The following is a 27214-nucleotide window of genomic DNA, read 5'->3' on the forward strand; positions in this document are numbered from 1 at the left end:
CGTGGAGGCGCCGGCCTCGGGGGGTCCTGCTCGGGCCGGGTCCAGTGCAGCTCCTCCGTGCGGGGAGGGCGTGCGGGGCTCCTCCGCGGTGAGTCGTGTGGAGGCCCCGGGAGGCAGAGGCCGGCCGGCTGCCCTCCCTTTGGGGCGTGGGGTGGCGTGTGTCCTGGGGGTGGGAGCCTCCCCGGTCTCCCCGGCCTCCCCGTGGCCTTACCTTGCGGGTGGAGTGGCGGGGCGCGCTCTAGCCTGTGTGCTAACTGGCGCAGCCCTGGTCCTGTGGTCACAGGGTCAGTCCAGCCCTCGCCCATTCCTTTGGGGGATCACCCTTCTTACCGCCTGTTCCTTTTCTCAGCCTCCATGCCTTCTGGTTTGGAGGTTCCGTGCTCCTTCGGGGAAGAAGTCCTGTTCTACCGCCTTTCTCCCGCTTCGGTCTGGACGCTTAGGAATTCCTCAAGAGTGTCACAATTTGCTGTCAGTTGGGAGTCGCTTTATGCCTTTGAGAGTTTCCTCACTGCTCTGGTCTTCTGATGTTCTCCTTCTCACCTTTCTGGCACTAATACAGATACGTTTGTTGTTGGGGTTCTCCTCTATTTTCAATAGGCTGTGAAACTGCAGAGGTTGTCCATGTGTTCTCCATGGCTGGCGAATAATTTTGCTTTCCTAGCGTGTAGCTGTTTTCGGAGAAATTTAGCATTTTCTTCTTCAGTGAGGTAAAATTGACAAGAATGATACTTCAGGTAGTGTGCCGTTCTTGTTTGTTCTTTTCATCTTTTGTCAAGTTGGTTGGCCTACAGTGTATCCAGTGTGCTCTTGGTTTTGGGGGTAGATTCCTGGGATTCATTGCGGACATACAACACCTAGTGCTCGTCCCAGCAAGACAGTGCAATGGTTTGATGTATGTCCCTCGGGAACTGCTCACCACGATAAGCTAATTAACATTCATCAACTCCTACAGTTAATACCTGTGAGTATGGTGTGTGTGTGTGTGTGTGTGTGTGTGTGTGTGTGTGTGTGTGATAACAACAGTTCGGATGTATTCTCACCGAACTTAACGTATACAATACCTTTTGATGAACTATACGCACTGTGATGTACATGAAATCTCCAGAATTTATTCACGCTGCATAGCCGCGACATGGTACCCTAGGATCAACATGGCCCCATTTCCCTCTCCCTCAAGCCCCTGACAACTACCATTGTATCCTGTGCTTTTAGTAGATGAAAATTGGTGAGATTGCACATGTGAAATCCTGCCATATTTGTCTGTATCTGGCTGATTTTGCTTAGTATAGTGTCCTCCAGGCTTGCTCATGTTGTTGCAAAAGACAGGATTTCTTTCTTCGTAAAATTTTTTAAATGTTTATTTATTTATTTCTAAAAAAATTTTTTTTAACGTTTTATTTATTTTTGAGACAGAGAGAGACAGAGCATGAACGGGGGAGGGTCAGAGAGAGGGAGACACAGAATCTGAAACAGGCTGCAGACTCTGAGCTGTCAGCACAGAGCCCGACTCGGGGCTCGAACTCACGGACCGCGAGATCATGACCTGAGCCGAAGTCGACCGCTTAACCGACTGAGCCACCCAGGCGCCCCTAAATGTTTATTTAGAGAGACAAACAGTGGGGGTGGGAGGGTGTACAGAGACAGAATCCAAAGCAGACTCCAGGCCCCAAGCTGCCAGCACAGAGCCCGATTTGGGGCTCAAACCCCCGGACTGTTAAATCATGACCTGAGCACAAGTCGGACGCTTGATTGATTGAGCCACCCAGGCGCCACGGATTTCTTTACTTCTAAAGGCTGAGTAGTAGAATATTCCATTGCATAAGAACACCACATTTTTTTTTTGTCTGTTCATCCGTTGATGTCCACGGAGGCTGCTTTCATATCTCAGCTGTTGTGAACAATGCCGTAGTGAATGTGGCAGTGAGTGTAAGGATCTCTTCAAGATAGGGATATAAATCTAGTAAATAAGGTATTTAAAAGGCCATTCTGTCTAATTTCTGAGGGAATATGTAAAATTATTTTTTGATAACTACTAACCAAAAATTGAAATCCCTGATTGTGAAATTGATAATTACACAGGGAGGCAGGGCTGGAATTTTACCAAGATCTTATTTTCACTTTTCATAATTTAATTATCATTGCTTAGATTGTCATTTCACAGTTGAAATGGCAGAATTGAAGAATATTGTCTATTCTAGTTTTGCACGATGATTTTTGAGCAAGACTTATTTGATCTTGATCACTCTAAATTTCTGTAAGAACTTATCACCTACCACAGTTTAGACTGAGGAACACAACAAAATCATGGACCCTCTGACTTGAATTGTTTCATGATAATACATTGGTTTCAGATGAGATTCCAGCTTTATTAAGAATCCCTATGCTATTTTGAAGAATTGCCCCATTTTTTTTTAAAGCAGGCAAAGCCTTTAAAATCTATGAGAGATGCTAAAATTATGATTGATTCTTTTGCTTTTAAAACTTCCAATCTCTTTTCTCATTTTGAACTGGGAAAACATATTGACTTTTTTGGTAGAGATGTAGGAACATTCATATTTATTCAGCTGGAGAGGGAAGATTATGAATTTGAAATTTCACAGCCATTTCTTAGTCAAAGGGTAATGGAACTTTAGAGCCAAAAGGCCTCTCCAAATAGCTTTGTGGTGATGAGTAGAGAGCAGAGAACTGAAATGAGAAAACCGGAGGTCAAGTTCCTACTTTGCACTTGGTAGCTGTGTGACCCAAGTCGAGTTATATAAATTCTTTATTTTTTTATTAAAAAAATTTTTAATGTTCGTTTATTTTTGAGAGAGACAGAGACAGAATGCACGTGGGTTAGGGGCAGAGAGAGAGAAGGAGACGCAGAAGCAGGCCCCAGGCTCTGAGCTGTCAGCACAGAGCCCGACGAAGGCTCCAACTCGGGAGCTGTGAGATCATGACCTGAGCCGAAGTCGGACGCTCAACCGACTGAGCCACCCAGGCGCCCGAGTTCTATAAATTCTTTAAGCTCTGTTTGCTTATCTGTGAATGGAAGTTAATCCCTGCCCTGTTAATTTTACTGCTTTATCTTAAGGATCAAATGACACAGTGTACAAAAAAACACTCTGGGAATTGTGAGCTGCTGTCAAATATACGGGGATTATTTTCTTCTTGCAAAGGAGAAAAACCTATATTGGTTCTTCCTGCATGAGAGGAGGCAGTGGGTTTATTTTGCCATGTTGTGGTGGGGTAAACTCCTGAAGCTGGTTCTGTTTTTTTGTTTTTGTTTGTTTGTTTGTTTTAACCGGTTGAGCTATCATAAACTCCGAGATTGATACTTGGACTGCTATTTCCCTGCCTTAAATCTCCCTCTTACCCCAGCTTGTATGAGCTGCTTCTATGGGCCTGTTTTTATTAATTTGAAGCCAAGCACTGCAGAAAGGGCTTTTATTTTTGTTTCTTATTTAATAAACTAGATAGAAATCCCCACTCAATCTACTTGGCCAAATGACTGTAAAAGTCTTGATTGTTACATTGCCTTTTATAGCTGTTTCTCCCAAGTATCTAAAACATCTGGAGGATGACTTTTTGCTTCAGTCTAAGGTCAGTTGGAACAAAGGGGTCCCAATTCTCTTCCAGAGTTCTCAAGATAATTAAAAGGAAGCTGAGTGCCTCATGTTGAATAGCATCATTTAGATTCATTAAGTAAAAGGGTTCAGGATAAGGAAATTGAATATTCAGATTTAAGATCAGATTAATGGAAGGTTACAATGCTGTTCACTTAACCAGATGTGGGGAAAGAAGCACTAGGTCATTCAAATAGGGAAAAGTGAAGATTCGTGTCTAGCTAGAGAGAAGAATGGGAGGAAAGTATATGAAAACTTTCCAGTCCCTTCATAGAAAGGGACAAGCTAGAAAGTAGGGAAGCTGTGAAAACATTAAGAATGCTTCAGAACTTGTAGAACAACACTTTTTTTTTTTTCTGAAACAAGTATTTTCCTATTAAGGAGAAGACTTGGCATGCAAATGGTTTTCTATGTGGTTATCAGGAAGAGAGACTGAATTTTTAAAACTTAGTTTTGAGTAGTTTTAGACTTCCAGAAAAAATGAAACGATAGTGCAGAGACCTCTCCTATACTCAGTTTCCCCTATTATAATGTCTTAAGTTGACGTGGTACATTTTTTACAAGTGCTGAATCAGTATTGATGGGAATATTAGGTACAGTGCATACTTTATTCAGATTTCCTGAGCACTTTTTTTCTTTTTTATTTAACACCTTTTTGTGTTTGAGAACCCATCCAGGACTCCACGTTAATTTTAGTCCTGAGGTCTCCTCAGGCTTCCCGAGATGGTGACAGTTTCTCATCTGGGATTTGTCTATGGTTTTCTCCTGGATAGACCAGGGTTATGGCTTCTTGGGAAGAAGGATACAGGGGTAAAGTGCTGTTTTCATTTCTTCACTGTAAAGTTCTACTCCCCCTCCCCCCCTCCCATTTCCACACTGTATTCTCTGGAAGGGAGTCACTATGTGCAGCCCACATGGGGTGTAGAGGAAAAATCTAATTTTAATTAAGAAAAAATCATTGTTGGCAAACATTTGAATCATTAAGTGACCTCATCATTGCACTTAACAGGCTCATTTGGCCAATAAACTTCCAGATAGGTGTGTGGCAGCCAACATCTTAGGAGGCAAATGGAGTGGACCTAATTTTTAGAGCAGGGCCCTCCTTGAGGGCATCACCCAAATTGCAGGGTCTGAAAATTCAGTCTTCCACTGGGACCACTTTTGTGACATCCATTAGGTCTTGCCTGGAGTTGAGTCAGGTCAGAAGAAGAATCCTCACACTGGAGCAAACTTCCAAATCCCCTGGGGGGCTTGTTAAAACACCCATTCCCGGTCTCCACCCCCAAGTTGTCTGACTCTGTAGGTCTGGAGCTGGTTCTGAGAATTCGGTTTGAACAAGTTCTCAGGTGATACTAATGCTGTAGACCACACTTGGAGAACCACTGGGGTCGCTGGTAGGGTCAAAACAATTCAGCCACGTTATTTTAATCCCGTGCTGAGCTGTTGACACAGCATCACAGTATATTGCTAGGCCTTTATCTTGGACTTGAGGCTGCTACAGGAAACAACTGCTTAATGTTGATTGACTTCAGGCTTTTCTGCGAAGCTCATTCTATGGACGCTGCTGTGAGAATTTCCTCCATAGCATTCCTCATTGGAATTCCTCTGCTCTCAGAAACGCAGGTAGGATCTGTTCCTGGAGAAAGAGTGATAGGATGTCTTGCTTTGGCCTCTGGAAGTCTTACAGTTTGAGTTAACACAACTGTATTGACTTTGTTCCTGTGTTCCTTTATTCCTTTATGCTAAGGTCCCTGGTCGGTTTTGTCCAGTGTATTGTTCGATTTGTATTGTAAGCAGTGTATAAGCATAACCCTTTTGGAAATTAATAATTGTAACTGGCCTACACTAAGTACTCATTGTCTGTATCCACTCTGATAATCAGATCTATTTCCCCATTTTACAGATGAGAAAATGAATCCGGTTAATCAACTTTGTAAATACCAATCAACTACGGAATGGTGGACCAGGGGCTGCAATCCCTGTCACCCCCAGCTAGTGCTTCCGGTTGCTCTTGAATTTAAGAAGGGCTATGTGGTATGGAGGACAGAACCCAGGTGGCTAGTTGTTGGTTGTATCCCTGGAGTGTGGGGCTTGTTCAGGACTCCCCTTCATCATCTCTACCCTGGGGGATACCAGTACTTTGCTCAGAGTTGTCTCAAGTGGTGAAGAAAATTTTAAAGTACTTAACAGAATGCCATGTTCATGGTAAGTACTCAGGATATTCTTTATTTCAAAGCCTCTGCCCACATGAAATTATTTCATTTAATTGTGTAACTCACAGCATCTAAGGTAGTAATATTTGTAAAGGAATAAAGACTCCATAAAGAAAATATTTCTAGCTTTATTCATATGGGCCCTGAAGTTTGTATATATACTTAGAGTTCTTGAATTTGGAGATTTGTTACAAACAGATTTTAAGAAATAAAGTTTAAGAGGGTGAAGAAACTTAGAAAAACTATGCAACTTACATAGGATTGGTATTGTATCTTTGGATAAAATAATCCCACTGCCTGGGGAACTTAAATTGAGTTTGTGTTCTTAAGAAGCATGGGTCAGAGAACTCTGTCTAGTACACCAGAAATGAGAAATCTTTGAGCTACGAGCTTTTGAAGTGGGGTAGTCAAACCCTCCATTAAGTGCCTTGTGGTTTTGTGTAAAATTTTGCCAGTGGAATTCTTTGTCTTCACCTTTAATGTTTTGGCTGCTTTTTTTTTTTTTTTAAAAAAAGTGAATAGCAAATAGATGATGACATTTTCATTACATAATTCATTCTTGATCAGAGCCACAAAACAGCTCCTCTCTTTACTTGTACTAATGAGCTTTCTGTCCCTTCTTTCTAGTTACTAGTTTGCCTGTGTTCGAGCTTTTTTTTTTTTTTTTTCTTTTGAAGAAGTGCTGTGTCTGAAAGCAGATCAATCTGGGGATGGGAGGATTTTGGTCTCACTGTTCCCTGACAACAGTCTAGATGTATGAACTGATTTGAGGAGAAATCAAACAGGCTGGAATGGGAAGGCAGGAGAGGACATCCAGTACCTCTGAATCAGTCTGTTCAGCATGGGATAAATTCGCCTTGAAAAAAAAAATGTTTTGGAAGCTAGTGTCCAGGAAATAGGATCTTGTAATATGATAGTGATAATTTACTATTAAAACTCAAAGGAGAAAAAAATGCAGTCCGTAGTCACTAATTTAGAAGGTCTATATTCCTAGATTGTCTACACATCCGCTTTCTTATGTATCAGCAATCCAGAATTGACTAAAGATGTTCAGTGTTCCTCTGCCTGTTGGTAAATCGGACATTTGCATTCATCATTCTTTATCATTCCTTCTTGATTGGGAGAGCTGGCTCATTTCAATGCTAAAAATTCCCAGAGATGAAGACGCTGTCTCTTTTTTGCTTAGGCTCTTATCTGAAAACATTTTGTTGAAGTTTTGACAGCTGCAGGAGGAAGTAGCTGTACAGTAGGAGGAGCATAAGGCTTTGGAGGCAGATAAAAAGCTTGGAATCCCTGAATGAATTACTCAAATTCCATGTCCACTTCCACGTACATAAAAATCTACACGTAGTAGTGCGTATTTGGCGAGATTGTGGTAAGGGTTAAAGGAAATGACACCCAGATCCTGGGATGATGTGAGGGACATAGGAGGTGCTCAAATTGTTCCTTTTCATTCCTTGGTAGTAAGAAGTCCTAAATGCCATTGATTCTATATGAAAAGGCCTCCAAGAAGAATGCCTTGCAGAATTTTTAACCCTAAGGAACTGAGAGAACTCAGTGCCTGTAGAAGAGTCAAAACATCTCCCTCCTCACCATCATCTAGAAATGACAAATGTCATTAAATGATAAACTGATCGGTACATTTCCCTTCACAGGAATTATACTATCTGGAGGATTTCTAATAGCCTAAAGTCTAGCTGACACTCGATGACTAATATTTAAAATAAATAATAGACAACAAAATTAATAGCTGGCATTTTAAGTGCTGCAACTTGTCACCAAATACTGTAGCACCCTAAATCATTAGCTGCCACCTCCTATAATTGGTAGAGCAGTACTGTACTATGCCCAATATTGCTGAGATGTTCTCTGATACCCGCAGACAATTCTCTGGCCTATTTTTGGTGCTCCAATTAACTTTTTGCCAAATTTGAATTACTGGGATTGGAACTATTCAAATGCTACCTCATGCTAGCTTTCAGATTGATCTTAATTGCATTAATTGATAGTAATTTCCCCATCCAAAACTTTTGGGGAGTAATTTAGTCTTGGTAAGACTGCTAAAGCCACTGAGGTGCCACCACCTGAACACTTAGTACACTACAGTGACACAAAAAATGCATGCCAGAGCTCTGAGCTTTCAAAAAATGTTTTATTTATAAACCATATCTTGGGTGACAACAATTCTCAAACAGTTGGCAAATACTCCTTTGGCTAGATACGAGATGTGAGAAAACAGTGAAAACTTGTGTTGAGATTAGAATTTTCCTAGCTATCCTCCTGTAGAACCCATTTTTCTTGGATTTCTCCAGGGTTCCTGTTCAGCGCTCTGACTAAACGGGAGAATGATGGAGGGCTCCTGTGGGTTAAATGAGGCTGCCAGGCATTGCATGTGTCTATGGGAAAAGGATAGATGAGACAGGAAGGATCATGTTCTTGATCTTGTATGACTTTGCGTTTGAATTTGAGACCCAGCTTCTATTAGCCCCACCCCCAGGCTAAGTGTATAATAAATCAAAGACCGGTAGTGAAGTGAATACATAGTTACTCTCATAAGTGGACAGTATGTAAGGCGATAGGACGTGTTCAGAGACCCATTTGGCAATATATATAAAACATTAAAAAAAAATCACTTCAGACCTAGGTTTGCCATCGCTAGGAATTTATTCTAGGTATTTGTACTATAAGCACAGAAACAACCTGAATGGGGATCAGTGGGGGGCTGGTTAAATCAAGATCCATCTAGGGAATGAAATATGATGTTAAGAACAAGATAGCACTATAGTTGCTGACACGAGAGATGTTGGATGAAAGTTTTCTCTAGCTTTATTGTAAGAATGTAGTGTGTAACGTATATAATACAAAACAAGTATTAATTGAGTGTTAAGGCTTCCAGTCAACTGTAGGCTATTTTCAGATTTTGGGGAGTGAAAAGTTAGATGTGGATTTTTTGACTGGGAGAGGGCCCCAATCCTTGTGTTAGCAGTACATTTATGTATATAAATACACAAACATATACACACTATATGCTAGTAAAATGGAAGGATAAGTTGTAAAATTCTAATGTTAATTTTAGCAAGATCTCAAAGTAGTAATATAGAGACTGAATGGGACCTTTTTGTTGTAGACCTTGCACTGTTGTTTACCTATCCATATACTTTGGTAATTGTAAAAATCTATAAAAAAGTGAAGGCTCTAAAAGTAGAAAGTAATGAGATAATGAGAAGCAGTTGGCATTGACAAATATTGTTACTAATGAGGATAATAACTGAAATATCCACAAGGCTTACTATGCCAAAAGCCGAACGCTTGACATAAATTATTTCCTTTAATTTTTCATAGCTGCAAATGCTGATTTAAGCCTAGAAAACCAGGGCATTGCAAGGTTAAGTACCTAGCCCAAGATCACACAGTTAACTAAATAAGTGGTGGAACCTTGGCTGAACTACCAAGCCTTTCTGGTAACTACTAAGCTATGCTGTTATTCTGTCCTCTACAGCTTTCTCTCTACCTTTGAAGCCCGTTGAGGCACATGAGGCTTTTGGAATGTCCTAAGCATAACCGTGTTACGGGGCTGGGAAAGGAGAAGAAAGAACTTACCTGCCTTGAAGCATTGTTTTGAAGCAAAAAGGAAGGTTTCATTTCTGTAATGTTTTCTCTTTGAAACCATCAATTTTTTAATATGGAGTTTGCATGCCAGACCATTGATATTTTCAGCAATTTGGAGTAATAGCTCAGTTTTCATAGCATTGATAGCTGTGCCGAACACACATGATTATAAAAGAAAAGCGCTTACATAGTTCTGGTAACAGTGGGATAGAGGGTGAGCAACAGACTCAGCAGGAATAGGTGTGTATTCACCCCCTCTGACCAACGCAGCCTGATCATTGTACTTTGACCCAGATAAGGCGGGAAGGTAGTTCTTCAGCATCTGACGTTGTAACTGTAATCTTGGATACCACAAGGGAAAGACAGCATTCCTCGGCTTCCATCCACTTGTCATTGCAGAGTGCCCTCTGCTGAAGAAGCAGGGAGGCTTACTAAGGGTTTTGTGCCTGAATAGCACTGTGCGTTCCCACCCCCAACCCCCACCCGCTTGTTGCTGTTTTAGGGGAGAAAAAATAATTTTCCCTCTAACCTTTTAGGATCGTGTCTGAGGACCCTCTGGAATAAAAGATTAGCAGGAGAAAAAAAAGAAGTTTAATAAGTTGTATTCCTCCTATATACGTGGGAGAAACCCGGGAAAATTAAACAACTCCCCACAAGGCCCAAGCCATAACCTGAAATCTCACCTCCAGCTAAAGATAAGATGTTGGGGTGAGAGGGTGGATCCAGTTAAGAGAGGTTTCAGGCACAGCACCGTAGACAAGGGAAAGGTTGTTACTCAAATTGAAGTCTTTGCTTTTTCTAGTGGTGCAGGTTTCTAGAGATTGACTGTTTCCACCACCCCCACCCCCGGTACAGAGAGGGTGGTACCATTTAAAAAAAAAAAATTTTTTTTCTCTTTTAAAAGATAATATCTAGGTTGTCAGAGCTTTTCCTATGTCTGCTGTTAATTTTTTAATTTATAAAAATTTTTAATTTTAATTATACTATTTTAGGTCTGCTGTTTCCTAAGGATGATCTTGAGCTGATTATTATGTTGCCAAAGAGGACTATTTTGAAGTGGCAGTTTCTCCCCGCCTTCACTATGTTGTTTTTTTTCCACACATAAATTCATACATATGTGTATGTGTGCATGTGCACATACATAATGAAAGCCATTTACCTGTGTTCAGCATAAACCTGTATTTGAGTTTGAAGTCTACCACAGCACACTGACACTGCCCAAACACTAAAACAGACCAAACATAACTATGTGATCACCTTACTTTGTTATTTTTACCTTGGAGCAACATTGACACTTGGGCTTGTCAAGAAGGAAAACCCCATCAAAATTTCCACTTTGTGCAATGTTCCATGAGGTACACACATCCTTCTAGATTCTTTATTGCATGCTTAGCTGAATTCTTTGCAAACCCTTTGCTCTCCCTCTATTCTGATCCGGCTCTGAGACTTATTTTACTTGACTTTTCAAGTATGGACAAGTTTTTACGAGTAAACCTATTTTACACGTTTGGAAAATTCTTTATAAATGGAATGATGGGTTATAGTTTAGTTAATTTCATATCCAGGTTTTCACATAAAACTTCGGGAAATTTCTTCTAGTGTTTGGCATAACCTTTGTGAAATATGCATGTACGTTAAAGATCTAAACTTTGCTTTAAAGCAAGCTGTGGTTTTAGCAAAACTTACCCAGAAGTTTGTGAACCTTATTAATGGCAATTAAATAGAAATGGGACCTTTTCCTTAGCTTTTCAACCTGGGTTAATAGGATAAAAAGGAAATATCTGAAGTGGATTGTTATTAACATGATTGCGTTTCCTTGGGCAAGCATCCTTTTGTTACTATTTTTTTTAATTTGAGAGTGCACACACAAGTGGAGAAGAGGGGCTGAGGGAGAGCGTGAGAATCTTAAGCAGGCTTCATGCTCAACATGGAGTCTGATGTGGGGCTCGATCTCACAACCCTGGGATCATGACCTGAACCTAAATCAAGACTTGGATGCTTAACTGACTGTACCACTCAGGTGCCCTGCAAACATTTTCTTTTAAATAAAACTGTTAACCAGCTTTAACTGCTATCCACCATAGCAAAAACATTTTTAATTGACTTCAGAGTAAAGAAGTAAGGCCATGAATTACAGGTTTTGTGTTTATTTTTTAGTTTATTTTCATGAGTTTAGTACCTCCTATAGTTAAAACACTACCAAACCTCTCTCTCTAAATCTTAGAGTATGCCAGAGGGCCTGGGTGGCTCAGTCACTTAAGCTTCTGACTCTTGATTCTGCTGCTGTCACGATTTCCTCTCTCTCTGCCCCTCCTCTCATGTGTGTGCTCTGTTTCTCTTTATCTCTCAAAATAAATACACTTTAAAAATAAGATAAAATTATTTTCCTCTATCAAAAAAAAATCTCAGAGTATGTCATATATTCCAAGTAAAAATTGGCACCCATTATCTGTTCGTTATGTGAGGGTAAGGAATTTAAATTTTGTGGTGTCTTGGAGCCTTTGGGAAGTGAGGTTGTGTAACAGTAGCTATGACTAATTCCTCGGGTTTTTTGCCTGAGATGTTGATAATGGCATTAATTACCTTCAGCATCCATTATTTCACTGGTGAATTCAGGGCTTAAAATGTCATTTATGGCCATGTTCCTTCCTTGTAAGAGCCTTCTTTTTGTGCTTATTGAACATTTATAGCTTTTACATTAAGGGCCAACCCCTTCATGTTAATTTTTTTGTTTGATTTAGTTTTCTTTTCAGTTAGGTCTCAGTGCTAATGTTGGAAATAGGTTGCTTGGTAGGATTTTAAAACTATTCTTGAAGGTGTTCTGTTTTTCTCCTCATATTGTAAATATATTTACTCTGGTTTACAAATTTACAAAAAGAGTATTGTTTGAGGGAAAATGTCAAAATATCTTCAGATACCTTCCATTATATTCTTTATTGCATAGCCACATTTTCATCTTGATTTCTATTAAGAGGTTTTCTTTTACTTGAGGAATTTGAAATCTGTCAAAACAGTGCATTAAATTATTCTGAATCCTCATGATACAGTGTTTGATTTTCTTCTCGTGGTGATGGGCAGCCTGTGATGCAATTGTGACATGTCTATAACCTTCTCCATACATCCTGACCAAGAGAGCTTTCAAGCGTCTAGACTTGATCTAGAATTAGGATGTGAAGAAAGTGGTTGGCTAGCAAGGATGGGTAAGAGCTTTCTGGAAATCTTAGTACTTGTAATCGTGGTTTGGAAGCAAGGCATTTGATTTTTTTTCCATTTTTTTTAAAGGTATTTATATATAGAAAATGCTTTCTTGTGCACTGGCTACATTGAAAATCTCCTGTTCTGTTAGTTTACAACGTTATTGACAGAAAAAGAGCAAACAAAAAATCTACACAACTTGGATTGGTTTTCAAGTTGGTAACTTATTATAAAGATCTATAAATCATAACAGGGTTACGTCGCATGCAGGTCTGTATATTGTACCACTTTGTTTTTGAGAAAATGTTTTCAATGGAAGAAGTGTCAGTAGAATTTTGGCAAATACTATTGGGTCAGCTACTGGACCACCTGAGCTCCTGACCTCTTCCTGCTAAGAGTGTTACCCTAGAATCCATTTTGACTACTGACATCCCATGGTGGCTCTTTTTCCTTGAATTGTACTTACACAACAGATGGTGTTGAATGTATGCATGTATTTTTTTGTGATCAATGTCAAGTTGAAGTTTGAATTAGTATAGTAGCGAAGTGTGTAATGGCAACATAGCTGTAAAGTGTTAGAGTTGGGTGTTACATTATTTAGTTGCCATCTGTCTTTATTTTGCTCATCTACTTGCAAGAACCCCATACGAGCATTCTAAATGCTTTTTCAAAACTGGTGTGTGTGTGTGTGTGTGTGTGTGTGTGTGTGTGTGTGCACGCGCGCGCAAGCGCGCGCCAGCATGTAAAATTTCAACAAGAGCCACAACACTCTTGCCTCTACCCGGGGTAAAAAAAAAAACAAAAAACAAAAGCACAAGTTGAAAAAACACCCTTTTGTTTGATTTCTATTGGCGTTTCTAATCTTCCTGTAGGTTTCATCTTTTTTTTTTCTTATCCACAGTTTTCTATAGTGAGAGGGCAAGTCATCGTGTTGGAAAGGTTATGGGGATTGTACTCCAGAACCCTAAAAAAGAAACCTATTGGTCATTTTTGTGTTGCTGTGTTTTCTCAGTACAACTGTGTTCACTATAAAATGTTAAGGTAAGTGGGGAGGTTTTGTAAAGAGTAGCTCTTTGTGAGAAAGGAGTACATAGGAGCCAATGGTCCTCAGGACATCTTTGGTGGAATCCATTGATTAAACGTGTATCATTAGCAAAGGGGGTGCAGTATGCACAGTATTTTCTAAGGGAAAGTAGCCGTTTACTTGCAAATGACACAAGGGAATTAATAGAGTTTATACATTTGTTACAATTCATGATGAAATGAGGCTTCATTGATTTTTGGAAAAGGAAAATGATGAGTGGGAATTTTACTAATTTAGGTGTGAATAGGAACAGAATTTGGCACCCTTACATATGTCTCTTTGATAAAAATGTTACTTTAGGCTGATAATTTAAGAAACTTCAGACACAGGAGAAGCTCTGAACACAAACTAGAAGTTGGGCTTTTGTAAGAGACCGTTACGTGTACAAGGAGAGTCTGCCCTGCTAAGAGCATCTCCCACCCTGTGCCAGGGAGAAGGTGACCCTAAATCTCTAGAAACTCTGATCAGTGGAGAAGGCAACAATTTCAATCTAACACCTTTACCGTTGTTCACTGTGCTTTCTCTGATAGCCTCCCCCAACTGACTCCCCACCCCCAGCATTTTTTTTTTTAAGCTGAAGATGGTGTTCACGGTGGTGCCTTAGGCCATTTCAGAGGTTACTTAGTTTGCCTGGGTCTTTGCCGTGTACACAGGACGTGTACCAGACCATAATGGGAATAGAATTTTAAATAATGAGTCTGTTTTATGAATTACCTGGGTTTATGAATGTTTATCTGAAAGCTTATCAAAGAGCTCTAAATACTGCAGTAACCAAAATTAGTCTTCTTTTTTTTTTAAGTTTTTTTTTTTTTAACGTTTATTTATTTTTGAGACAGAGACAGAGCATGAACGGGGGAGGGGCAGAGAGAGAGGGAGACACAGAATCAGAAGCAGGCTCCAGGCTCTGAGCCATCAGCTCAGAGCCCGACATGGGGCTCGAACTCACGGACCGTGAGATCGTGACCTGAGCTGAAGTCAGACACTTAACCGACTGAGCCACCCAGGCGCCCCCCAAAATTAGTCTTCTTAATGGAGGCAGGAAAGTTCATTACTTTTGCTTGGACTCTTGTATATTTTATTTCTGTGAGCTTGTGTTGATGTTTCATACCTTTGTAGATGGTATAATTTTGAATATTTATTTCATTTTAGAGGTGACCCGTGTGCATGTGTATATATGTGTATATAGGGTTTTCTATCAGAAATCATACCAAAAATGAAGTCCTGTTTTACCTTGGCTCTGCCAATTCACAAATATTCAAGCCAGCAGCTTTGGGGAACACTATGTTTTCAGTTACTTCTACAGGAGTCAAAACCACAGTGCCCCAGGGTAGAAGCCCCTTGCCAATGGATGTGCTCTCAGCCCTCTTGGAGTGCCATGCTTGAACCTTCTAGGACCACCTGATTGTGTCACTTCACCATCCTGTAACTGGTGGTATAGATGGCTAGATGTAGGTGTACAGATCCAGGTTGAAAACATTTCCGTTTGAGAAGACCACCCAGCTCTCTTGTTTCCTCATTTGCAAGTCCACCGTAGGAAGACTTGGTTCTTGACCCACATGAATGTTGTTCCAAGTGGGTGCTTCATGCCTGGAAGGTGGCTTGAATTCTTAGAATAAAAGATGCCCTCTAAATACCAAGTTTTACATGATCGATTGCTTGCTGGAGGGTGCTTTTTGTGTATCCTGTCCAACCTCATTTTCTCACTGAAAAACTTTGCCATATTGCCTGCTGAGACTTCTTTTCACTACTTTCTGTTGGCTTCTCTCCTCTCCTCTGCCCATGCTGTGATAAAAATCACCATGGTTAAAGCTAAAGTCAAACCTTTTAAAAACCTAATTAAGTATTGTGGTTTTTTTCTCCTCTATCTATGATAAATTATCACTGACCAGAAATCTAAAGAGCATCAGGAGAAAAGAAACATAAATAACTTGCCAAAATGTAAGGATGCACATTAGTACAGAAGGAAACAACTCCTTGAGTCCTGCTACCATGCTGGGGCACTTTCATGAGGCTTAGGGTATAAAGTGACGCTTAGATAGCCACTGATCAGAACTGTAATTGGAATAGTGTTGCTGGCTAGTACTGCTGTAAATGCTGGTATTTCAAAAATGAGGACTTTTATTGCTTTACCATAAACAAATCAGCTAGCAAAAATGGATTTATTCATAAATTGCGTAGATGGAGAAAGACCTCAAGCTGAAAGCAGGTCAGCTTTAGCTCCATATGCTAGCAGTCCTGAGCATTTCAGAAAAAGGATTTTCTAGAAGTTTACACAAGTGGGGTGACTTATGAAGCCCTTAAACTGTGGTTGGGTCTATAATTTTTCAGGAGGCTGGAAAATCACCAAGAAAATGACTAATAAGACATTTAATACATTGCCATATAGTTGGTAAAGTTCAAGTGGTAAACAAATAAAGGATGGAAATGTCATTCTGGTTTCTAAATATACCATAATTTCTTTATGAGATTCCTCTTATCAGGAAACATCCGCCCTTAGGATTCTTTGACATCTAATTTATTGAACTGTTTATAAAACATAGAAATGTGAAGATGCATTAGATGTTGTTTACAAAATACTCCTGGAGCAAGCTGGAAAAAAACGCCATTTTGAATAAACTCCTAACTGTTGAATATAGTCTAATTTAGGTACATTATTGGGGGGGGTTGCTTTGATGTTTCTATTTCTAGGAAGAATTGAATATGAGAGAACTCTGGACTTGAGGTGGTAGATTAGATTATTATTTGGCAAATAACGGTCCTCTCCATCTTTATCTCCATGAGAAGGTAGCATGTCACCCTGTCCCACTGCTAATGGCGTTGGCCATGTGTCTTAATGTGACCAATGGAATGCTGGTGAATGTGATGTGTGTCGAGGTTTAAAACGTACCAGTGCTCTTGGGCTTTACACCCTTGTGTCTGTGCCTCTGCCATGAAATGGATGTGCGCCAGCTAACTCTAGTGAAAGGGGGAGGCTACTCCTGTGAAACAGTCTTGAACCTAACCTAAAGCTTAGAATTAAGCCTGAGCCCAGTATAGATGATCTGAACTCATTGATCACACAGATGTAAGAGCAAGAAATAAGTGCCTTTTATTAAATTTCATGAATTGGGAATGATTTGTTGTACAGGAAAAGCTAACTGAGGCACTTGGCATTAGTTCTTGGAACATTTACAATTTCAGCTCTCCCCACACATGTCTGTGAAATTGAGAAACTTGAATTTTGCTGCAGCATGAAATTGAGTTTTGAGCACTCATCTAGCAAGCAGAGCCTGCACTTCCTTGCCATAGTAATTGGGTTTCCTGTTCATAGCATGCTTACTTTAGGGAGGTGGGAAATGGTGTTCTAAGGTGGCATTTGAGAATGAGTTTGGGAGCTGACTTTTGAGAATGTCTAAGGTTTACCAAACGTTGCAGATTCTCTATAGTAAACTTCAATGTACATTGCTTAGCTGTACACATTCCAGCAGGCATAGCAGATTAGAAGGGCTTACTGCCTATTTTTTTTTTGATTAATAGAAATGATGAGGTGTGCATGTGTAAAACAGAGGGAGAATGTGGAGAGCTTCAAAGACTGAATGATGGAGTAGAGGAAGCAGTAACCAGTTCCTGAAGTAGAGGGATCTGAAGTTGAGAAAAATGAGACCAGACATTTTTGAGATTGTTAAAATTTCTCAAAGGCCAAACAGCTTTTGTTTTTCCCTTTAGGAAGGCATGGGGAGTACAACAGACACTCTGGGTACAGATGCCCAATGCAGAGACTGCTTATTAACACCCCTTTTATTAGCTTTGTTCCTTTTGCTGTGTCTTTTCTACCCTTCATAGTGATTTCTGGGATCACTTCTGAAACAAAACACCTGAACCCAAATCATTGTCTTAGCGTCTGCTTTTTGGGGGGTGGTGGTGAATCTCAAATTCCAGATTGTAGCCTAATGTGCATTTTTCTTCCTGATTGATAGAGGAATCCTGTTAGATACAAAGGAAGTAGTCATTGTCTTGTGTTCGCGGTTTATTGTTTTTTTTTTTCCAACGTTTATTTATTTTTGGGACAGAGAGAGACAGAGCATGAACGGGCAAGGGGCAGAGAGAGAGGGAGACACAGAATCGGAAACAGGCTCCAGGCTCTGAGCCATCAGCCCAGAGCCCGACGCGGGGCTCGAACTCACGGACCGCGAGATCGTGACCTGGCTGAAGTTGGACGCCTAACCGACTGCGCCACCCAGGCGCCCCAGCGGTTTATTGTTTTAAAGAAAGATAATCTGATGGGTTTTGAGGAGGGCACTTGTTGGGATGAGCCCTGGGCATTGCATGTAAGCGATGAACCACAGGAATCTACCCCAAGACCAAGAGCGCACACTTCACACATGGTATGTTAGTCAATTTGACAATAAATTGTATTAAAAAAATAAATAAAAATGGAAAAAAAGATAATCTCTTAGTGAATTTAAAAAAGCCACATTTCAGTATAAAATATTACAGAAATACCAGAAAAGCAATCGTGCATTTTTCAATGTTTATTGTCTAGTATTTTTTGAGTTATGTTTCCAGTATCTGTTGCATAATTAGGAAATGGTTCTAGAATCAATTAAAGAAGGGATAGAACATGGTATGTACCCTTCAGGAGCTCATAGGATAGTCACAGAGACAGACACGCAAGCATGCAACAGCAGTGTGAGACTGGCAGCACAGAAACTGAGGGGGTGTGCAGGAACACAGGGGACATGGAGTTAACTGAATTTTCCCATTGGAGATGCTGGGTAAACTGAGTATGAGAGGAGTTAGTTTGGCAGACAAGTGGATGGGGAAACAAGTTTCACGTAGGAAGAAAGAATGATGAAAGGTATAAAATTCTGAGGCCATGTTGTAATAGGGGAGGAAAAGTTTTCCTTCTGTGTTCTTGGACAGTTCTAATTAAATTGATACACAAAGAGATTAAGAGGAGAAAAACTGAATTTCATACATACAGGACCACATAGAAAGGAGACTTAGAGTGACTAAAGTGGGTGGCTTTTATACCTTGGAGACAAACAATATATCAGTAAGAGACAAGATGCAAATTTGGATTTGCGATAGCACATAAGTAAAGCAAGTTTGTCGATACACCTTTTTTGGTCCTAAATTCCACATATCTGGTTATAAGGATGCCTTCTTAACACCCCCCAACCCTTACTGGGGGGGATACTTCTCACGTGAGAGATTTTTTATTTTCAGGGGGACAAAGAGTTGGACGGGCCTTCTTGCATTGGCCTTTTTTTTTTTTTTAAGTTTATTTGTTCTTGAAAGAGACAGAATGTGAGTGGGGCAGGGGCAGAGAGACAGGGAGACACAGAATCCGAAGCAGGTTCCAGGCTCTGAGCTGTCAACACGGAGCATGATGTGTGGGGTTTGAACCCACGAACTGCGAGATCATGACCTGAGCACCACCCCCCAGGCGCCCCTTGTATTGGCTATTTCTTAAATAACTTTAATTCAAAATAAGCAAATGCCAAAGTGGTATATTTTGGGGTTGCATGTTTTGTTTTCTTTCACATATTTTCAAAATAGCAGAATTTTAGGTAAGGCTGAAGTGTAGAGTGTTCATGATGCAGTACAAAGAAGAGAACCCAGGCACCCAGTACTCTTGCTTTGGGTCATGTGCTGAGTGTGCACTATTATGTTCCTTTGATGGCTATACCCTCTTTAGTTATTTTTTAAATACTTGTTTTGAGAGAGCGCCAGCAAACATGCAGTGGAGAGGCAGGGGCAGACAGAGGGGAGAATCCCAAGTAGACCCCACAAACCACGAAAACATGACCTCAGCCAAAATCAAGAGTCGGCTGCTTAACCAACTGAGCCCCCCAGGTGCCCCAGCTAATAGTCACTTTAAAGGGTGAGAAGTCCATGGAGCTAATGGATATGCCTACCCAGAGCTTGAGATTCCCCTTCTAAACCATGCTTCAGGTGCCCAAGACATTGGAATTGTCTTCCCATATATCTCTGCTGGCTTTGAGGGCCCACACAATTTTCTTACAAAGTCTGTCTTCCTGAGGGAGGAGTATGATGTTAGGTGTTAGGATACTTGGGACTGAGGGGTGGCCAAGATAACTGTTTGGGGGATGTTGATGGACTATAGCCATATGAGTGGCGGGGTGCTTAAGTTTGTTAGGGAGGCTCCTCATGGTGTGGGAAAGAGCAGGGTACAGGAAAGGGGGAAGCGAAGGTTGTAGCGGAAGGCTTCCCTCTGTATTTTTGTCCTGGTGTTTGAAAATGTTGGCACTGGACTTTGAAGAGTGTTAACTTGCAGCTGTGATTCAGGAGAAAAGCTTCCTTCCTGAAGGGAGCTAAGGGGACTGCTGGGTTTTTTAGAGAGTGGTCAATGTTCACAAAAGCTTCTGGAAATAGGAAAGCGAGACCCAAATGGCTGAAAAAATAAGTATTACGTATTTTTTTTTACCAAGATGGAAAAAATTTTTCAGTGAAAGCAAGGGTAGTTGAGGGATTTCTAGCAGGATTGTTGAGTGACACTCGGAGAGCACCTGCAGTTGGAGACCATGACTCTTATGGAAACTTTCTGTGCCACTGTTGTCTTTTTCTCTCCCTAGCAGGCTCAGCAGGCTGGACATCGGGGAGGAGGTGGCTACTAGTACTCCTGAGAGGGTGATTGATGTCAGATTTAATATCAATGAGATAACTAGTTATAAGTGCTGTCAAGAAAGTTATTGAAATCATTCTTGATGGGATTTAAGTTTTATAGGGAAATAAGTGGAACTGGAAGGGTGGGTATAACCTGAGAGGAACACTGAAGGAAGCACCATAGATAGTCTGGCTAAAAGAAGCAATGGAAGAAGAGGTGTTGTTTCAGCCAGTGGGACCTTGGGAGTTTGGTATCGAATGGGAGTGGAATTTGCCACCCGAAAATACGGCTCTTTGGCATAAGGATTATTTTGAGCTGATTCTTTTTAAGAAACTGCAGACACAGGAGAAGCTCTGCAAAGTAAGAATTATTTTGTAAGCGACATTTACATGTATAAGGGAAATCTTGATTTTGTAAGGATGTCTCCTTCCCTGTACCGGGAAGAGGATGACTCTGGATTTCTAAGGTTCTTAGCATTGGAAAAGGCAAGGACTTGAATCAGCATATCAACTATACTCTTGTTTCCTGTGCTTTTCCTGGTACCTTCCCATAACTTTTCCCCACCCCTAACATTTTTTGTCTTCAGCTGGAGATTGTAAGGTGATGGCTCCGGCCCTTTTGGTGTTGTTCACTTTCCCTGGGTGTGCCTTATGTACACAAGAGGTATACATGTTATTCATCTTGTATTTTTTCTCTTATCTTATTCCAGGGGGAGGGTAGAGGGAAAATTCTTCTTCCCTCACAGTATATTTCCAGTGGGAGATTTGCTGGAGAAATGAAGGTCCAGGATGTGGTCTTGTCGGAGATGGTAGCTGAAGTAGAATGTGGTTGAAAAAGTATCACAAGTTAGTGGCTATTGTCAGGAAGAATTCCTGTACTCTTCCAGCATCTTTCTAGCTGGATTAAGAATCATATTGACATGAGAGAGAGGAATAGGGGAAGATCAAATTTAAGAGCATGGGTACTGGCAATCTGCACAGACACGGAAATTGCAAAGACAGGAAAAATGAGGTATATGTGTCATCCTGACCTGAGGAAAGGGGAATAAGAGTCTGGGACTTCAAAGGGAAGGAACACAATTCACAGGAAGATGTGCAAGCAAATGTTTGGTAAGCAAATGTTTGGTAAACAAATGTTCGTCCTGCCATATAGATGGCTTACTCAGATAAAATTGATCTCTGCTCATAAGCTTTGTTCTGAAAAGACCTTCCACTTTAGTTGCTTCTGTGTAGTTAAGGAACCGGCAGAAGTTTCTCTTAAAGCCAAAGGGTCTTGATTGCCTTCAGCTTAAAATAATTTGCATGCCATGGGCACCTTGGTGGCTCAGTCAGTTGAGCAGCAGACTCTTGATTTTGGCCAGAGTCACCATCTCAAGGTTTGTGAGTTTGAGTCCCACATCAGGCTTTGTACTGACAGCGTGGAACCTGCTTGGGATATTCTCTCTTTGTCTCTGTCTCTGTCTCTTCCTGCCCCTCCCCCACTTGAACTTGCCCTCTCTCAAATCAACTTAAAAAAATAATTCGAATGCCAAAATGGCTCACCTTACGGCAGCCTGCCATTGGCCCCTATATTCTAAATTGCATCACACATTCTTAAGGATGTTCAAGTTGCCCAGCAGGAGAGTGGGCATTAGGTTTGAAGGGAGGACTGTAAATTCTCATGGACTGTGAGGGAGCTGCTTGAGATTCAAACGTGATTGCAGGGAAGAGCTGCAGAGGGAAATCGAGCCAGGTGGTACCATGTTGAAATTGAAATACTGGTGCAGGATGATGAGAAGAGCCATGTTGAACAGCAATAAGAAGCCAGAAGAATCAACCAGATGTGTAGTGGTAACCATAACATGGCTCCCACCCTCAAGTTGCTTTCAGGAAGGTGGGGAGGCAGACTTAGAACAAAATTTAATGAGTTAAAGGATTATAGATTTTATGTAATATATGTATATTATATGAAATATAAAATCAGATGGTATAATGACATAAAGGAAAAGTATTTCTTCAATACAATGTTTTTAAGAGCTTCCTGAAAGCAATCCGTTCTAGGAATAGGGTCTAATGGTCACTTGAGAGGTCTTCACAATATATGGCGATGTCTTGGAACCATTTTTTAGTGGACTAATTAGAAAAAGGTAACAAAAAGAGGAAACTAATTCTGTGAGAGTAGGAGAACTTTGTCATTTTGGAAAACCTAATGTCTGGTAAATCTCTAAAAATTGGCTCTTGCATGAAGCCCTGATGGGTAGTGTTTGCTGATTTCCATGGTATAAATACTCCCATTATGGCTGATTTCAGGATACAATATAACGTTGCTGAGTGTAGAGTGGGGAGCTGTACACACCTGGTTGTGTCTAGCCGGCCTGTATGAACCAGTTCCAGCATACCATGGAGTGAAAGTTTTAGAAATAATAGCATTAGAAGAAGATTTTCAGTTGAAGGAGGAGTTGGTTATGTGTAGGGAAATGGCGAGGGTAAAACTAAAGAGCTTTAAATGATAGGATCTCAAGCCTTACAGGCTTGGTTGGATCAGCTGTCCTTGAAGTATCAGGCAGTTACAGCCCGGAAGCCCAGTCTTGTCGCAGGATGGTTAACATAGTGTTGGTGAAATCTCATTTTGGGGTCTCTCAGGAAGGTTTTGCCTGTGGCTAATTACTTTTATTTATTTATTTATTTATTTATTTATTTATTTATTTATTTTTTCAATATATGAAATTTATTGTCAAATTGGTTTCCATACAACACCCAGTGCTCATCCCAAAAGGTGCCCTCCTCAATACCCATCACCCACCCTCCCCTCCCTCCCACCCCCATCAACCCTCAGTTCTCAGTTTTTTTTTGTTAATTTTTTTTTAATGTTTATTTATTTTTGAGACAGAGAGAGACAGAGCATGAACAGGGGAGGGGCAGAGAGAGAGGGAGACACAGAATCGGAAGCAGGCTCCAGGCTCTGAGCCATCAGCCCAGAGCCCGACGCGGGGCTCTAGCTCACGGACCGCGAGATCGTGACCTGGGCTGAAGTCGGACGTCTAACCGACTGAGCCACCCAGGCGCCCCTGTGTTCTCAGTTTTTAAGAGTCTCTTATGCTTTGGCTCTCTCCCCCTCTAACCTCTTTTTTTTTTTTTCCTTCCCCTCCCCCATGGGTTTCTGTTAAGCTTCTCAGGATCCACATAAGAGTGAAACCATATGGTATCTGTCTTTCTCTGTATGGCTTATTTCACTTAGCATCACACTCTCCAGTTCCATCCACGTTGCTACAAAGGGCCATATTTCATTCTTTCTCATTGTGTGGCTAATTACTTTTAGAGAGCATCAAACAGAAATATGGAAGCTTCCAAGGAAATGAGAACTGAGTCCATTGACCATCAGCAGGCAGCCTAGTATCATAGAGAAATACTCCAGGTCGTGGGGGCTGGTCAGAGCTGAAATCGAACCCAGGGCACAGCCTTGCTCTGGTGGAGCAGTGTCTGTCTACCAGGGCACTTTAGTTTGCTAATTTACCAAAACCCAACATGTTTGGAAGCTACGACCCTAAGTATACTCTGTTCCCTAGGAACATTTGCATTTTTCATAAAAATTTTTATGAGAGTGTGCACAAGTGGGGGAGGGGGGAGAGACAGAATGGGACAGAGGATCAAAAGCAGGGTCCGTGCTGCCCGATGTGGGCCTCGAACTCGCGAACCACAAGGTCACCAAAGCTGAAGTTGGATTTTAACTGACTGAGCCACCCAGGTACCCCAGGAATATTTGCATTTTGAAGGAGACATCTGGAGGCAGTGATGACAAGATGTGATTTAATATGGAAGTTCAGATGTTGAGGCAGCATGGTGACTAAGGCGTTGTTAATTAGGGTGTCTTACCATAGCCTTTTAAATGACAAATAATACTGATAGAGATGGTGGACTCTGCAGAATGTCTTCCTTTGGCCTGGTGAAGCTAACCAATTACAAACTCCAATTGAGTCCTCTATTTTATTTATTCACAAAGTGAGTAATTACTAATTTTTCTAAAAAAAAAAAAAAAAGGCCAAATGTACTCACAAAGTCTTTCCTTCTTGTAAGGTGGAAGTCTAACAATCTGGGCAGTCCGGTTGGTATGTTGAAGGTCTGTGCATTGCAATGTGGAAACCCAGAGATGACAGAATTCTTTTTGTTGACATTTTAGAATTGGGTGGTTCTCTCTTGTGACTCTGCTGACATGTCTTCGATTGATCTTTTCTGAGAGAGTTTAATCAATGTTGCCTTGTTGTATGCTTGACCCTTAAGATGTGTCAAATTAAATTTGTTGTTGTTTTGGCTGGATTATTGAATGCTGCTTTCCTATTTGCTTGGAGATGTTTTGTTTGTGTAGCAATAAAGTGGAACTCCGTTATCAACCCTGTGGCCTCTGTGCTCTGCAGCTTTAAAATTGTGTAATGATAATTACGGACTGTGAAAGTGTAGTTCAGTCCCGAATAAAAGATTTGTATAATTGGCTAAATACAGTTTTAGGTTAAGTTGCAAGTAAGCCCTCTGTCCCCATACCAAATAAACAGAGATGCTTGGTTATCCTAAACAGTTGGTGACCAGTGGTCTACTCAGTGAGGAAAGACTGGAGTGTGTCTAGTCAGACAAATTAAAAGATAAAGACCATCATTAAGGAGGAATAGTTAAGCTGTCACTTGACTTTATGTTGGTACTTGGAGACACCAAATGACCTGGTAATCTAATAAGGTTAACAGGTTGGGTTCTAAGAATCAAGGAAAACATTTCTGCTCATGCACATAGAAAAATACTAGAATTAAATATTATCTAACAGCGGACATTAGACAACAGTGCCAGTGTCACCTAGAGGCTTCAAAGTGAATTTGGCAGGATTTACAATATTGTTTGAAACAGTTTGCATTTACAACAAAAATTTCCATTGTTAGGGAGATGTCCAAATTAGGTGGCCACTAATTTACGTAGTGCTTGCAAGGGTGGTGGTGGTTTTATAAAAGTAGTGTGAATAGCGTGATGTAAAATTATTAAAAAAACAAAAGTAGTTGCAGATATAAATTACTGTGATACTTGTAATCAATACTGCCAAAAAAAAATGCTGCTAAATTTCCCAGTGGTGGGTTTTGAAGAGTGAGACGTTAGTGGATTACAAGGGGGGGTTGGCAGGCACAAGAAAATGTGTGGCCCTGAAGCTTGGTTATTTGTGTCTCTTTGGCTGAAGAATGAGTCTGTGGTATCAGGGATAGTTAGACTTTTTGATCAATTCCAGAGCTTGGGGGAAAGTACAGATGGAGGAGGAAGGAAAAAGCCTGCCAAGGAGCAGATTTACTGGATCTACCCTCGAGATGAATGGAGTGGCTTCTATGGCAGCCATATTACTCTAAATCCAGCTGACTGCTTGAAGGACCAAATATTGTTGGTAAAAGGGACTGGCATTTGTAGAAATTGGTGCTATAAATGCTTCACGTAGAAATGAGACTTGTTCATCTATTCATAGGCTCTCCTCACCTGCTCCTTTCTCTGGGCTTTGCAGAATTTTGACTAGAATACATACTCTATTTTCTTAAAAGTCTGATTTTTCTTTTTTTTTTTTTAATTTTTTTTAACGTTTATTTATTTTTGAGAGAGAGAGAGACAGAGCATGAACAGGGGAGGGTCAGAGAGACGGAGACACAGAATCCGAAACAGGCTCCAGGCTCTGAGCTGTCCGCACAGAGCCTGACGCGGGGCTCAAACTCACGGACCGTAAGATCATGACCTGAGCCGATGTTGGCCGCTTAACCGACTGAGCCACCCAGGCGCCCCAAAAGTCTGATTTTTCTAATGAGCCTCTTAAGTGTTTGTTACTTGAGGGCACTAGTCTTATTGATGAGACACAGTCTAAACTCAGGGAACACCTTCCTTCATGTGCACCCCTAACCCAATCCCCATCCTAACAAAAACATGGTCAACTCCAAGAAGCTCTGAGGAAAACAATTGTTTAGTCTTTGTCAAAGGAATTGGAAAACCAACCTATGCTTACCTAGATTCCATAAGTCACTCTAATTTATTACCATTGCTTGTGAATTAAAAAAAACAAGCAAGAAACTTTTTACAACACAAAGTTTGTTCTGAGACCTTAATTCTGGGACTCCACTATTATTTAGATAAGGTGATATGACCCCATGAAACATTGGCTGTGGATAGAATAAGGATTTTTATGCGTATGATAAAAGCTGTATTGTGTAGATTGATGAATGTCTTTCATTTATAAAAAAGGTGATTTCCTGTTGGATGGGGAAGAGGGTCCTGCAGTGAGCAGTAAACAATTGAGCAGAATAAAAATCTGGCAGTTTATGATAGTTCATCTGACTGCTGATCACTTTTTAACCTGTTGACAGGGAGTGTATCTTCAGCTCAAACCTTTTCCTCCTTAACTGAAAACAGATAAATAACTCCTAAGAAAATATGGCAAAGGAGGCATTTTTATTTCTATTTTAGTTTTCTAGATATATTCAGTGTAGTCCCCCCCCCCCCGCCATCCTAACCACATCTGTCCTAACGGCATTACATTTTAAAGTATAATGTCCCCTTTCAATCACTGTGACTGCTAACTTTATCATCTGTGAAAGCTTCCCGAGAGGTTTGTCTCTTCAGAAGCAGAGATTTTTCTTAACTGGTCTACGAAGATTTTTTTGATCAGGGGATTTATCTAAAAACAAAGGTTTTTCCTCCCCCACCCCTTACACAATTCCTAATCTAATCAGTGTCGATTTTGCTTCACATTTCTTCCTTACTATTCTTAGAGGTCAGCGAGTGAAAGTATTAAGGCCCCAGGAGGACATGATGGCCTCCAAGTCCAGTGTAAGCCACTTTGCTATTTATGTTATAAAATGATGTGATTAAAAGCCAGTTTTAGAGAAAAATGCATGATTGTGTTGCACTTCTGC

Source organism: Lynx rufus, unplaced genomic scaffold, assembly GCF_022079265.1.
Source record: "Lynx rufus isolate CCGP_SWC_20201006 ecotype Redwood Valley unplaced genomic scaffold, mLynRuf1.p SCAF_14, whole genome shotgun sequence".
Classification (NCBI taxonomy): Eukaryota; Metazoa; Chordata; class Mammalia; order Carnivora; family Felidae; genus Lynx; species Lynx rufus.